This window comes from Phyllopteryx taeniolatus, chromosome 3, assembly GCF_024500385.1.
Source record: "Phyllopteryx taeniolatus isolate TA_2022b chromosome 3, UOR_Ptae_1.2, whole genome shotgun sequence".
NCBI classification, from domain to species: Eukaryota; Metazoa; Chordata; class Actinopteri; order Syngnathiformes; family Syngnathidae; genus Phyllopteryx; species Phyllopteryx taeniolatus.
The window spans coordinates 32,278,286-32,294,401 of record NC_084504.1 but is presented as its reverse complement, the minus strand read 5'-3'; the positions used below and the strand labels follow the sequence as shown (position 1 = coordinate 32,294,401).

General features: G+C 39.4%; 1 protein-coding gene across 2 annotated transcripts in view; it reads right to left on the bottom strand.

Annotated features, from left to right (window-relative positions):
• The window catches only part of si:dkeyp-14d3.1 (transmembrane protein 132C), a 115,281-nt gene that overhangs the window by 80,055 nt on the left and 19,110 nt on the right, over positions 1–16,116 (bottom strand). The gene's annotated exons all lie outside the window — the stretch shown is intronic.

Genomic DNA, 16,116 nt, shown 5'->3' with positions numbered 1-16,116 from the left:
CCCTGCTTATTTGAGCAAGACAATGCCAAACCACATTCTGCACGTGTTACAACAGCGTGGCTTCGTAGTAAAAGAGTCCGGGTACTAGACTGGCCTGCCTGCAGTCCAGACCTGTCTCCCATTGAAAATGTGAGGCGCATTATTAAGCACAAACTAGGACAAGGGAGACCCCGGACTGTTGAAAAGCTGAAGCTGTACATCAAGCGAGAATGGGAAAGAATTCCACCTACAAAGCTTTTAGACCTTTTAGTCAATTAGTGTCCTCAGTTCCCAAACGTTTATTGAATGTTGTTCAAAGAAAAGGTGATGTAACACAGTGGTAAACGTGTTGCAGCCATAAAATTCTAAGTTCATGATTATTTGCTAAAAACAATCAAGTTTATCAGTTTGAACTTTAACTATCTTGTCTTTGGAGTGTATTCAATTAATTATAGGTTGAACATGATTTGCAAATCATTGTATTCTGTTTTTATTTATGTTTATCACAACGTCCCAACTTCATTGGAATTGAGGTTGTAGTTAAAAAAAAGCGTTGTCTTGCAGACTAGATCTGTTTGAAAGCCGCCATATTTTCAAGTGCGGAAACGATGACGTCACTGCGCATTTACGTCAAAAGGACACACAGAAAGCGGCCTGACAACATTCCGATTGACCATTTACATGACAGAAAAAATTATCTTGATCGGTTTGGGGAACGGAATACCTATGAAACCAAATGAAATTCCATTCAGTTGCAGCCTGTTTATTCCAGCTGAGGTGTATATATGTAGCATTTTGATCCGGTTTGGCCTTCTAACCCGATTCTAATTGGAATACAAGGCTCCAAGTTAAGCCGGCATATGTCTCAGATTGGATTGATCTCATAGAAAGTGATTAATAGATTGCTTGTTGGTCCCCGTTAGCAATGCCATTAAAGAATGGATGATCTTTCCTTCGAGCCTTTACTTTAGTGATACATGTAATATACAATCAAGATGACAATTATGTGTTTAATTCGTTTTTACATTTAGTAAATATGGCACACACAAAAAGTGCTCAGTGTCAGTTTGGATGCAACCAGCACCACTGGCCATGACTTCGGACAAGATAAGCAATATGCTGAAGAATAAATACAGTCGATTGTTGGTCAGAAGCAGACTTTTATATTTCTAGACTGATGTTTGTAACCTGCTCAATTCACAGAAGTGCACATCATTTTACATTGTCATCAGATTGTAGCTTTTGGATGACTTGTTCAATTTCCATCCACACTGCTATGATAAGCACTAATGTTCGAGGCGCACCTCCTCTGATTAATGTTGCTGATTTTGAAGAGCATATTGCCCCAGGGTTTGGTAAAGTAGTCCTTGTAGAGAGGTGATCCAAAAAAAATCCATACTCTTTTCTTTGCCTTCAAGGTGACAGCTTTTCAAAAGAACTGTTATCTGTGCTGATATAAAAGGAAATTCTAAAGCCATTTTACTGGCTTTTGTTGGGGGCGTGTGCACAAGAGTCCAATTTTGTGTGTGTGTGTGTGTGTAAAGGACCTCGGCGTCCTCTGTTTCACTTAGAAAAGCTCAGTAAATGATTCGTTGAAAATGTTAAACTGAAACCTCCACAATGAAAAAAAAAAGAAAATTCATCCTTAAAAAAAAAAAAAAAAATACACTAAAAGCAAAAATAGTCTGATCTACTTATGAAAGCTTAATAATAAAATAAAAGCATGTACTGTATCAACTTGCTCACAAGATGTGCATTATTCCATTTTGTCTGAGTGCAGAACAGGCAGCCTCATCCATCCATCCATCCATTTTCTGAGCCGCTTCTCCTCACTAGGGTCGCGGGGGTGCTGGAGCCTATCCCAGCTGTCATCGGGCAGGAGGCGGGGTACACCCTGAACTGGTTGCCAGCCAATCGCAGGGCACATAGGAACAAACAACCATTCGCACTCACAGTCATGCCTACGGGCAATTTAGAGTCTCCAATTCATGCATGTTTTTGGGATGTGGGAGGAAACCGGAGTGCCCGGAGAAAACCCACGCAGGCACGGGGAGAACATGCAAACTCCACACAGGCGGGGACGGGGATTGAACCCCGCACCTCAGAACTGTGAGGCTGACGCTCTAACCAGTCGCCCACCGTGCCGCCAGGCAGCCTCATCTCTCCTTCAATCAGTCCTTGTCCCTGTACGTGCCCACTGCCCACTGCCCACAGCCCACAGCCCACTACCCTGTCAATATCAGCAGCGAGTGTGATGGATGGCAGGTGGAAGGAGCGGGAGCAGCTTTCCTTGGCGCATGTCAGGCTTGCTCCCACTTGCCATTAGTCTTCCATTTAGCCCGACGCCGAGCCAGCCGCTGCGATCACCCACTCACACGTGACTACCCGGTCAGTGGTGAATCCCTAAGCTTCCTGCGGCAGGGGAGGCCCACAAGATCTGGGAGCAAGGCCACCGTGGTTCATCTCCCTCAATCTTTAGCCACTCAGACCGAACGCTTTGCTCTGCTTCCCCTTGCCAAATGTCAGATGATGCGCATTGCTACATGGCGAGCCATCGTATTACTCCTGCTGCACAGCCTGCTCGAGAGCCAAACTGCCGTGAAACAAAAGAAACCCGTATTAAGCTGCGGGAACTAAATTTTACACTGTAAAAAACTATTTTCCTTGAAAATGACCTCAAATTTACATGATTATTTTAGATAGGTAAGGTAGCGTAAAATATTCGGAATGTGGAATGTAACCACATTCCAATGTGTGGTGAACTTTATCCAAGTTTTGAAAGTATTTCATATCTATTGAAATATCAGGAATTCTTCACCCAAAACGTGGTTTAAATTTACCCAATTAAAGTGGCTGCAAATTGTTACACTAAATTTATTGGGTAAATTCTGTAGGTTCTTCTTTATGCACCTACATTGGAATATGCACCTACAAAGAAGGATTGTGGAGACAAGGACATCCATCTCCATATCTACTAGCGCTGGAGCGGTGGATTAAATTGATACACATGGGAGGACGTTACAGGCAGAAAAGAGCATAGCAAATACTTGACTGCCATTGTTGATCAGTCCCTTGTGCAGCACTAATAAGGCCACGACCTCTGACACACGCTCACAAAAAAATGGGTTGTTAAATAAACACAAATCAATTTCTAAGTAGGGCATGTGTGGAAAATGATTAAATGAGGTTGTGAAATTACTGAGTAAATGTGAGTCTGTTTACTACCTCCAGCAGACTGAAAAACTAAATTGCAGAGTACTCTAATCTCCGTTCTTTGCCTGATGGAATAATGGCGCTACCTCATGATTCAATTATTTTGAGATGCAACATTTTCCTTAAATTGGTTGCTGAAATAAGATTTCAAAGTGCAAGCCAAATATTACATTATTCCTTCCGAACTTCCTGACACAAATTCTCATCTTTAAGTAGTTTCACATTGTAGATTCTTATTTCTTTGATGAGAACAGGGTCGCATCCGGTTAATAACAATTTCTTCCACAGATTATGACAGGATGAGGAGGCTGTAATGTAAAGAAGGGAGCTGCGATTTGATCATGCAGAGCTGTGCTCTAATTTCCATCTGAGGAGCCAGCACATATTAAAAATGATTTATCAAAATAGCAAACAAAAAAAACAATTGATGGTATTTCTCTTATATGCGCAATTATTGTTTGTTTCAAACACAATAAGAAAACATGTCACATATTCTATAAGGGCTCTACAACTACATCACACATTTTACCGGAAAGTATGTTTGCTAGCTACAGACCAAGACCATCAAGTCAGACCAAGATCAATCCAGTTGGAGTCTTACAAATCTGTGTGACAGCAGGCGGTGTATGTGAAAGTTAATTCATTACATTGGAAGACGGGAGAATGACCATTATTGGTGGGGTGTCTAACAATGAATTGAAATCCACTGTATTCACTGATTTTTCCACTCTTTTATGGTCAAAATGAGTCTGGGACCTGGTTTTAGTTTGACATCTATGCTGTTTGTTGATTGACTGCAAAAGCCTTTGCACAAACGCCAAACTGCTTGAACTCGCCGACCTTGTGACGCAGTTTCGCCTATTCGTCGGGGGCGAACAATCCAACGCCTGGGTGAATGATCGGAAGACCAAGATCAAGTGATCTTCCAACGGCCAATCGGAGCAAAGCTGTTTTCCACATTTAAATTGAGAAGATGAGCAATCCTTTCAGAGCAAAGCACATTTACATGTTGAATATTAATGAGAGCTCCGTTTCAACTGGCATGGGAAAAAGACAAAACGAGAATAGCTTGAAAAAGGGCATTCAGATTATTTCCACCCCAAATTGTCTTGCAACTCCGATGAAAGGACATCAAAGATTATAAAACTTTTTTTTTTTTTTAAATCGATGGCATGAGCCCTTTAATGACAAAACACTGTGGCAGGGCACCATCAAAATCGGCCCTACAACAACAACAACAATAACATTTGTAGTGAGGATCAAATGTGCAGGTTAACAGAACATGCATCAGATTCAGTGTGAGTTGCAGAATCATTCAAAAGTCAGGAAATAGCTCTTGATGATACTCTAAATCCATCCATCCATTTTCTGATCCTATCCCAGCTATCATCGGGCAGGAGGCGGGGTACACCCTGAACTGGGTGCCAGCCAATCGCAGGGCACATACAAACAAACAACCATCCGCACTCCCATTCACACCTATGGGCAATTTAGAGACTTCAATCAACCTACCCTGCATATTTTTGGGATGTGGGAGGAAAGCGGAGTGCCCGGAAAAAACCCACACGGGCACGGAGAGAACATGCAAACTCCACACAGGCGGGGCCGGGGATTGAACCCGGGTCCTCAGAACTGTGAGGCAGACGCTCTAACCAGTCTTTCACCGTGCCGCCTACTGTAAATCCATTTAAAAAAATAAAAATAAAAGAATGTGATCGAATATACTCCCCAATAATATTAAAGCTTCTTAAGAAGAAAAGAATGAGGACTGATCAATGGGTTACAATATTTCAATTTGCTAGATGACTTTATAAAATACTGCTTCACATTTAATGGCACAACTCATCAAATTTAACCTTCAATATAATTGAGCCATCTCCACGGTGTCCGCTCTCATTAGACTTAAACACATGTCTTCAAACTATCAATTATGCATATTTATGACAGAGGGAGAACCGTGTTGATTTTGACAGATGTCTGGAAAATGGCTGATGCAGCTGAACTCAAAGGTGCGTGTTCCTTGTGAATGGGCTGCAGGGCAATTTTAATGCCACCATCCTCGAATTGTCTTGGATCGTTGTTTGATGTCTTGAAAAAAATCCCATTCATTGTTTGGTTGATTCAATTCCTGGCCAAGGATTTGGCTAGCAGAGACATGAATTTGTTTCGTCATGATTGAAAAGTATTAAAAAGTATTACAAAAACGCTTTCGCAAACGAAATTGTTTAAACATTAATCAGCATTAATATGAAAAGTGTAGGTGCACATTCTGAGTCTTTCCAAAACTGTTTAACAAAATCTGATCGTGATACTGTCCCCGTCTGGCCAGCCACTCATAAGTAGGCCAACCATGACTACCACCAACGGACACGGGTGTTGAGGCCTTGAAAAAGGTCTGACTTGCGCCTGATGAATACCTCGTGCTCTAAAATGATTGATGAGAGCAGTTTTAACCCAACAGTTTTAAGTATTTCATTGGTAAGGAATCGTGTTGGCCGAAGAATTTTAACCTTGAGACGGCAGAGACAAACCATTAATTCTAAATGCCACACTCGTCCTGCCACAGAAGGATATCGATGCCTGCTGCAAGTTTGTAAAAAATGTATTTGGGTTTCGTTTTGGCGGTAAGGCGACAAATCAAATGTTTTAAATTATATAAGGCGACAAATCACGTGTTTTAAATGATACAAATAACTATAATAATACATGCAGTACTACAAGTAGCTACAAAGAAATGTGTTTTTCTCAACTCTGACTATGTGCTGCGTCATTCACCTGTGATGGACCGTCAAAGTAAATCATTTAAAAGAGGAAAGAAACACATCTTCTCATATAGGGCCATATTCTCCCGTTTGCACACATCCTGTTTCAAGCGCCTGGACTTGAGTGCTTTTCATTTGCGCATATTCTACCGTTCGAGACTTCTGACACACGCAAGTTGTGAATGAACGCGGACACACAACAAGAGGCAGGATATATTGACAGCATAGTCTGTGTGGGGATCCTGAAACGTGTACTTTTTTTAGACTTGTGAATGTCATTGGTAGCTGTGAAAAAGATGCAGTTTACCTTAAATTTGAAAATTGTCTATGTACAGTATCTGATGTAGTGTGAAGTTGGCCAGTCAAGACGTGTGGACTACTCCTGCGACATGTTTTTTTCTTGTTTTTTTTAATTTTTATTCTGTATGAAAAAAATCCAATAAAAGCAATTAAATCAGAATACCGTGCTTATAACTAATTGCATTTTTTTAGGTCTATCAATAAAAAACGGGGGTGTGCCTACCTCTATTAGCAGTCCACAACCTATTTTTGCGCCACGGACCAACTGTTTGACAATTGCTGTTTGACATAGACATATTTTTATAAGGCGTCATGGAGACGTGATAAAAACAAAAAGCTTGAATATATAACTCAACATTGCGATGACTGTAGTTGTTGTGATTAGTGGGAGGCTGGATTCCAAGCTGTGCTTGCTTGTCTTCAATGAGACGGTCTTTAGGAAATCTTTTTTTTCGTTGTTTTTTTTTTTGTTTTTTTACCCCAAAAAACCCCAACGGTTTGTCTTTTAATGTCAGTCGGCGCCATGTTTAAGGCGGAATCGCTCCTTGCAGTTGTAGGTGAGCATCGTTAACAAACGGGAAAAAAAAAGTCCTTTAGCGCAGATATTATTCTCCAATAAATATCTCAGCTAAAATGCTTTAATAGCCACCGCACAGTGCCTCTTTGATCAACTCGATCAAATATTTTTTGTTTTGTCTCGCAAAATAGATATTGTATTTGATAGGTTTCTGGAAGCTTATTTTACAATATTATTGGTACAGTATGTGTGGAGTACACTGTAAGTGCATCCAAACTTCAAGTGAAATATGATGTTTGACCATCCCAGGGCGCTTGAGAATACGCGGAAGTGTCATGGTCTGTGTTTTGGTTTGGGTTGTGGTTAGATTTGTTTCATGTTTTCCCGTGTTCCGTGTTGTTCATGTCGTGTGCTCATTTAGTTGCGTCCACCTGTTCTCGTCAACCTTCTACCTTGTGTCGACCAATCAGCTCCCTCCAGCCGCTCGTGTCTTGTCCAGGTGTTCCTCGTTGTCTCGTCAATCTGTTTGTATTTAGTTCTCTGGTTTCTTTCAGTTCTTGTCAGTTCATTGTCATTGTAGTATATTGTTGTCAGGTGTCAATGTCAGCTGTCATTGTAGTGTGTCTGTGTCACATGTCAGTTACCTGTAGTTTCAGTAGTCATGTCTTGTTTCCAGTTTTAGGTTTGTTCAAGTGTTTCTTTGTTACTTTGATTATCGGTTTTGGGACTCAGTTTAGTTTGCTTTTTCTCAAGACCCTTGTTTTGAGCATTGGTTGACCACCATGTCGCGTCCAGGAACTGAATCCAGATCTTATGTCAGCAGCCCGGTCAACGAAGCTGACTAGAAGTGGACCTCACTTGCTGGGGAAACTGAAGCACAGCTGAAGTTATGTGTTTACCAATGTTATATCGGTTTGTCACAAAATGCAGATGAACTATATTATTTATAGTTTGTTTTATTTCAAATGTGAATTAAAGCATTTTTGATCTGTTGTCATATCATCCATATATATAAATAAACCATTACCTTTTTTTTTGTCAGTCAATGAATGTATAGTTAGGGTCGGCCATTTTTCTGCCACCGAGCAAGCGCAAAATGCAGGCTCTGATGTTCGATCAATGGAAGTGTATATACTATATACAAGAGGAATTTGCTTTCCAGTCAAATAGTCTAGTCTGAGTGTGTTAATCCAACTTTTAAAAAGTCAAACAGTCAGATAAAGGTGTTTGGATAATATTTGTATGAAATAGATTAAATGCAATGCTTTGGTGCATGTTATTCTACTGCGTGTGTGACTCAGCTGTTACTTTCCTATCGTGACCATGACATTTATTGTGACTGGGTAAATGCGGTAGCAGTGTAAAAGTGCCACCTTGAAGGTAGAATAGCACTAAGCCCATTTACCATTGAACAAACGGCACATTGAAACTCCTCTCCTTTGAATGCATGCCATGTGGGTAGCTCGGATATTTAAAGGGAAAAAGAGTGTCATTCGAATCCCCCCTGAAGGGACAATAATGTTCCCAGTTCTTTCATACATTAAAATAACTGTTCACAGCAATGAATATAAATAAAAGGACAGCAATGTTAATGAAAATAAGTGTGTATCTTTGTAGATGTAAATGTTTTGATACAATTCATGAATAAATTGCCATTTTAGAAAAGGGATTGCGACTGTTATATAGTCTGAATTCAAACATGACTGATGTCTTTGTTCAATTTTCGCAGTTAAGATTTTCTACCAAGGCAAATTGGCACGTCAAAGTAGTCTTGGCAAAGACCGGTGAATGGATTTGAATGGGTCCCTAAACAATATATATTTGCAGTCACTGACTTTGTACTGCCATGCATTTTCCTCTGGCAATTACATTTGGTGCAGGCATTCATGCTCCTCTCAACAAGACTAGTAATCACATTTCCATGCAGCTTCACCGTTGACTCCCTTTTTAAAGCCATACATTAGAATACGCAATTATCAAATGTTCAAATGTGACTAGTGCATATTGTGATGGATAATGTTACGGGCCTCTCTGCTTGTTGGCATTGTCCCTGTCAGCGTGTTCGTATGCACTATCGTGCTGAGCCTACAAAGAAGCTGGATTATCTTCTCCTCTGCTCACAGATAAACATCTGTGACTCAGTGCAATAAAGGAAATTCTCACACACACACACACGCACACATCATCAAAATCATGTCATCGGTTACAGTGACATAAAAAAAAAGGCCAAGTGCAGCATTCACCTCCAGAAAGGAAATTATAATAGAAGCACATACAATGTACCCAATGTAGACAATGTTGTCTCATTACATTGATGAACAGACTGATAATAAACAACAAACAAATTACAAACAGCTGTTAATCAACACTTACTCTTTATCTTTGCTTTGTTGTTAATTATACCATAAAAGGGGGGACTAAATTACAGACAAACTGCATATCCCGTCAGACAGAAGGCTTCGAACATTCCAATTAGCAACACATTTCATTCGTAAAGGGATGTTCACCTGGCAACAGACGTATCACTGTGCCAGCCATGACATGCTGCTCTCACAACCCAATACTTTGTATTCATTTGCAATATGTTCCAGGCGGTAAAAAGGGAAAGGTCACGACTAAACCTTGAAGTATTCCCCAATAGTTGGACCAAATAAAAAAAAAATTCGAAAATACGGCCCCAAAACACAAAGTTTGGGGAATTACAACTGTCATAATGCACCAGATCAGCATATTGTGTGAAAGGTCAGTGCACCTCTGCAGCCTTCATTTCAACCAGCGTCACAGCGCGCAAATCTACGTGTGGTTTGAATTGCTCTTTGCCTTTTTGCAACACGAAGAAGAAGAAAGGAGCAGAAAGAAGAACAAAAGATTAGGATTTACTCTGTTTGTGCTGTTTGACAAGAAGTAGCACTGAGTCAAGACTGCAACATTAGCTAGCTGCTAGCCTGCTACTATGCTAGCTGCATTAGCCTTGTCCCTTGTTATTAAAAGACACAGTGCACAGTGGTTATGTATGTTTTAAGGTTTGGGGTTGATTTGAATCGTGTGAAAGTTAACTAGATGCATCAGCAACACGTTTAGAACCCTTGCTCATTCTTCATCAAAGCTAACAAGCTAATTAAAGGTTTTTTTATTGTAGGTACTGTAAGCCTTTATAATAGATTGTTTTTTGTTTTGAAAGTTGTTAAAAGATTAAATTGAAATTCAAGCAACATCCCAGAACGAGGTACCATTGTATTTGTTTTCTACATACATTATATCAACTACCTAATGGGAGGACTTCTGCTGATGTTGGTTCTTAGTAGTTGGTTGAGTTAGAGTTAAAGTAAGGAAGTATTGCTTTGTTGGCTCCGTGTTGCCTATCAGTTTAGTATTGCTAGCTGTACTCAGGTACCAGTATGCGCCGTATTGGTACCTGGTATTGGTATTGGTGTGTTGGAGCCATTATCCCTGGAAGGGACTTTGTGTTTTTATGTTAATAACATTGAATCACTTTTGGATTATTTCAATCATCATAGAAATTGTACATTTGTTGTCAATGCCTATGTCATACATAGTATGTTAGTTTTTGTTTAAAATGCCACACACTGGCCAGGTATGGCTACTGCACTTAGAAGTGTGCACTCCCTGCAAGGGTCAAGGGTTAAAAGTAAGATGGCCGCCTCAAGCCAGTTGCGTGTGCGTGCTCAGGGCAAACAATAGAGCATGGAAGCAGGCCTCCCGGCAAGATAAGGTTTTTCAATGTATTATTTTGAACTTTGAAAGATCATTATAGTTTGTATATCACCAACTCATCAACCATCCATAACCCGGTTCTTGGCCTCGCCTGAACAAACAAATGGTGAGTGAATGCATGGAAGCCCTGCTGAGACCTGCACATGCTTTTGAAATTGAAACTTAGGAAATTTGGAGAAATGACACAAACACAATGTATTTGTCATTATTCGTCTTTTAAAACTGTTGAATTGAGTGGGTTATATAGGAACTACCTACTATCAACAACTCTAATTAAAAATGGAGTCATGATATGAGAAACTGATGGAAAATTCATTCAAAGTACATTTAAATAACACTGAAACATCAAGACTATGGATGATAATTAATTATTAGATGGACACTTTGATCCTTGTTCATCTGAGAAATAAAGATAAGTGAAAAGACAGCAGCTTGAATCAAGTGGCCCATTTAATAGCTCTGAAGAACAGATTATTTAAATTGAATTCTGTGGTTACGCCATGGAAAGACTACAGCTGTGTTTACAATGTCGAACTGTGATCTCTCAGGCACTGTTCTTCTCTTAATATATTCACCAGCAGCGATGTCTTAACCTCGATTAGCCCTCCAGCAGATGTTCAAATATTGGTCAACATTCACGCATCCTGATAATCCTCATCAAAACACTGGATCAAACACCCGCAAAGTAGTCATTATGACTGAAAGTATTGAGAAAGAACATAAACTAAAGGGTATTGAATTATTTCCCTTTTTTTAAGTAAGTCACAAATCTGTGGAATCATAGTTCTGTTAGTTCTAGGAAACACATTTTAGCAATAATTTTTGGGGATCAACTTCAAAATAAGAAGAAAGGTAAAAAGACAGAAATGAGTTGGATTTTAGACTATATATGTGCACTAAAACAAGTAGAATAGAATGCCATGACAGTACACTAAAGTTTTTGTTTTTTAAATTGAAATTTTGTTTGAAAAAGTAACACTTGATAACATGCTCTCCTTTGGAAGAAAATGCACCAAAATTAAAGGATTTTTCTAAGCTGCAGAAAATATGAGCTCAAATAAGCACACAGTCACGGAAGAACACAGACCCCAAGCGCTCCATTCGACACACGTTGGCATCACAAACTGAGGATACACGTGAGTCAAGCTTTCACCTCCACGTAACCAGTAGAAGATGGCACAACCACTGTCATTAAACTTCTGAAATCTGAACTAGTTCAAACATGCATTTTATATAATTGCAGCAACCCTTTCCACCAAGCGTGGTGGACATTATCGCCACCCGCAAGACTACATTTATTTCAGACACAAGTACAAAGACTGTGCCCCGAAACCATGGGCTTTCAGCTAAGTGCTTCCATTGCTCTTCTTCAGTCTAATGTCCAATTATGGTTAATGAGGAGGATAAGTCGGGCCAACCTAAAATTCTAAAGGAAATTGGTATACAATACTTGCATACAGTACGGTAGTTTGCGCACAGTAAGATTATATAATTTCTTTTGTTTTTACAATTTCTGATTGTGATGCCAAAACCATAAACTCGGGAGGTTAATTCTTCAAAACCAACAGGTTGAGAAGCAACAAGTTTCATGGATGAAATCTGATTCAGCTCCATGTTCTATCTGTTCAAGTACTCTGGTTTCCCCCCCAAAATCAAATAATAGTTTCTATACTAACTGTGGCTATCTGGATCCAGTCTTTGGGTATTTATCTGTGGGATGTATTAAGTTAGATGGCATCAGCCACTGCAGCTAGACACTGTATCTGTTGGTCATTAAGGCAGATTAAAAACAGTGGGCCACAGAATAGATTCCTGAGGGACGCCACGTTATCTTAATTTTGGACATCGGGCCTGATATATAAGGTTTCCACGTGTAAAGAAGGGCGAAAACTGGATTGCTCACGCAAACAGATTTATCCCGCTATTGGGGAGGCCCAGAGTGTAATAGTCTTCCATTAACAGACGTCCCCGAGTTGGAACATGCCTCACAGTATTTTCCTTGTCTTGTGGAACACACTTTTTTTGTTCCGCAGATCTCTCATCTTTACCTTAAGCTCAATGTGTGATCCTTTGCTACAATAGGGTGATGTACAAGCAACAAATTGGCAATGTTTGACAGCAATGTACAAACAAGACAGAGGAATTTCCTTTTTCCTTTTTTTTTTTTTTCCTCTCAACATGCCACTCGGGACTACAAGGGGAAACGTAGTTTAATACAATTTCCTTCCTTGCATTTCATTTGCATATGAAATGCCTAACACAAAGAAATCATAATTAATTATCAATAGCATTCTACATCTAAACTGCTCGCACAGCAATGCTAGAAAAAAAACCTAATTATGATAATGACTTTTACATTACTTGCAGTATTTATTGGCCTCCATGTCCAAAGCGCTTTTTCAGTGTGTTTTCCTCCATTTCAGTTTCTTGCATCTGTGCAGAATCTGCTGCTGTGCAAAATTGTGTTTACTCATTGAAGACGTTTTAACCCGCTGATGATAGAATACCTTGTTTTGGCACTGCTTTTTATCTTCAAGCTTTTAAGCAGGGATTGCAAGCTAAATGGGTTGCACACAAAAATGCACCGTGTACAAATAGTTCATTATTTATTCTTGCCTTTTTTTCAAAAGTTAGGTGTGTGAAAAATTCACTCACAATGAAAACGCTGTCTTACTGTATATAAAATTGAGTACAGTGAACCCTCGCTATTCGCAGGGTTTAGAGAGCAAGCCCCGATGAAAATCCTTTCGTGAAAATTTGGCTTGAGAACGGCTTGGCAATTAATTATACCAGGGGGCCCACGTGAGAAACATACTGAGAAATGGTTGTTGAGGGCCTCACAAAAATCTCAATTGCCTTCCATATTCATTTAAAGGAGACATATCGTGCATTTTGAAAACGTCTGTGTTAAACTTGCCAAAGTGATGGTCTGAATCACTTTTGGCAGTGTTGGTTAAGTTAACAGCTGATCAACTGGTAACGGGTGGCTACTCAACTTAAGTTACCTTGCCAAACTAGATAGAGTTGCTATTGCTACATACAACTAACTTGCAACATTTTGGGGAGTCTGCTATTAATCAGCCATCGGCGGAGATTCATTGTGTCAGAAAAATATATGCTCATGTGCCCAAATGCGTTTTACATCAATATAAATTATACAGTACTTGTCATTGCGCTCAAATTATTTGAACTATTATGCATATGCTTTATACAAAGAATAATTAGTGTACTCTAATTAGTCTAATCAGAAAGTGGTCTTTGGGAGACTACATTGAAAGCATTGCAAAACAATCAACAGCAGAATAAACTGAATGCAAATATATATATTTTAAATTATTATTAGTGTTATTTTGGGATGACACCTGATGCGTCTCACGTAGTTTCTCATAGGAAATACAATTTTGGATTTTCACAACCATGGAAATATTTGGATTCAGTGGCTCGCTGAGGCTCAAGGGCAAATGCTGATCAGCATTCTTGCATCAACAAATTAAAAATGATTTTAACAACATAGTGAAGATTAAACCTGCCTAAAACAGGGCCATTAATCCCCTCCATTTAGACCCATTCACTGGACCTCAGCTTTAATGCCATAATACATGTTTAAAGATAGAAAATGTGTTATGTAATCTGCTTTTAAGTGGACAACCTTACTCTCCTGGATGATATCACTTCTCTCCTGTGGATGGCATGCATGTAAGAGGATGGGACATGTAATGGAAATGCACTGAGGATGACTCAAGTTTGCAATAAAAAGTGGCAAGTACACCAAAATACAGTCTCAGTCCAACATTTTGGAAAGACAAAGCCACATCAAATCAAATTAAATGTGGTTTGCCACGTCAGGGGAAAGTAAAGAGCAGCAAGCCAGCGTGCTGGGAATCTGTAAAGATTTGAAGCAACAGAAAATATGTGAAATTTCTGCAAATGTTATTATACAGCAGCGTATATCAGCACATTGGGCTTTTTCTGCATAACTTGAGAAATGAAGAGGAAAGTTATTGCCCAGGTGGCACTGTGAGAACGTGGGTGAGGTTTTCAGACTGCACGACTGACTACATTACACCGTCAGAGCCTTTTTTTGCTTTTGAATGTGAGCCTGCTAACGTCACGTTTCTTCTACTACTCTTAATACTCTTTGTAAAAACAAAAAAACAAAACTGATCCTTCTTTCATTAAAAAAAAAAAAAAAAAAAAAAAAGTCTCGAAAAACACAACAAGCAAAGTATACAATACTTTGACAGGTTATGATACCTGAATGTCCAAAAGTTTGGGGAAACTTAAAGGCAAATGTTTGTGCAATTTAGGTTTGACTGTATTCTAGTCAGTCATGCTTTGATTTATTTAAGCACACTAATGGGAAACAAGAAGGTTTTGGCCTTTTGATTTGTTGAATAATGTGTCGAACTTATGATCAAAGGAAGATTTTGAGAGGAGCAGAAGGTCTGACTGATTGGCTCCAGCAATCCAGAGCTGCCCGCCTAACAATGGCTGTCACCGAGCTGTGTAGTACACAGGCGATAATGATGTCGTGAATGCGGAGTTTAAAGCCTCCGCGCTCTGGTGATTACATTTTCCAACGAACACATATACAAGGACAGCCTTATCACCTTAGCCCGCACAGGCCTTTGCATATCTGTCACTCTCAGATGGCCAACCTGTGCCCGCTAGGTTGTGTGCTGCCAAATAAAAACACCACAGGGATTCCCTCTGTGGCCAGTCTGCTTATTTGACTCATGGAATAAATCATTCACATCCTCTTACAGTTAACCTTTTTGAAAAGGGAAAAGTTTTATGAGGCATCATTTAAAAAGAAAAGAAAACGTTGGTAATTACATGAAGCAAGCGATGTCTGGCAACTTAGTATCTTGCAAATCAAACTCTCTCAGTTCAGATGCTTTTGTGTTTTCACCTGCTTAAATTCTCAGCCAAAAGCAATGTTTCCTCTCTTTAAGTCGAGAAATCTTCCTTGGCAACACAAAATGAGAATACACAAAACGTATTGAAAGTCTGCTTTTTACTTTACCAACCACAGCAAAAAGCCTCAGCTTGTTTATCTGAATGTGGAGTAACAAATTGGCTTGACCCCTCACAGCAGTGTCTCCCCTGGGTTATAAATGTTCTAAACGAGTGTGATAAAAATCAGCTTCAGTCATTACACTAATGGACATGTATTTTAATTAATGACATCCTCATTTCCATCACGTTAATTATCCGGATAATTCTGACTTCGCTGTGCACTGCAATTACCCCCATGAAGCCGTATCCAGGACGTAACCCGGCAACCTTCTATTTCACTACGGAGTTAGCATTTAATTGAAACGATAAGAAGCAACACCACCACTTGGTTATGTGCGAGTTGCAGAGAGAACATTGACAACTAAACTTGCATGCTTGCACATTAAGTACACTGGCACAATCTAATGAGCTCCAACTGTCTTAAAAAAAACAAAAACATTTACAAACATTATAGTCAGTTTTGATCCCCACAATCAAAAGCGATTAAAGCAATTTATGCTAATATTTAGAGATGCAATAAAAACTGACTACAAGTCTAAAAGGATGTTTAGTGTAACTATGTGAAGATTCTATGTTTGATCTATTACAATA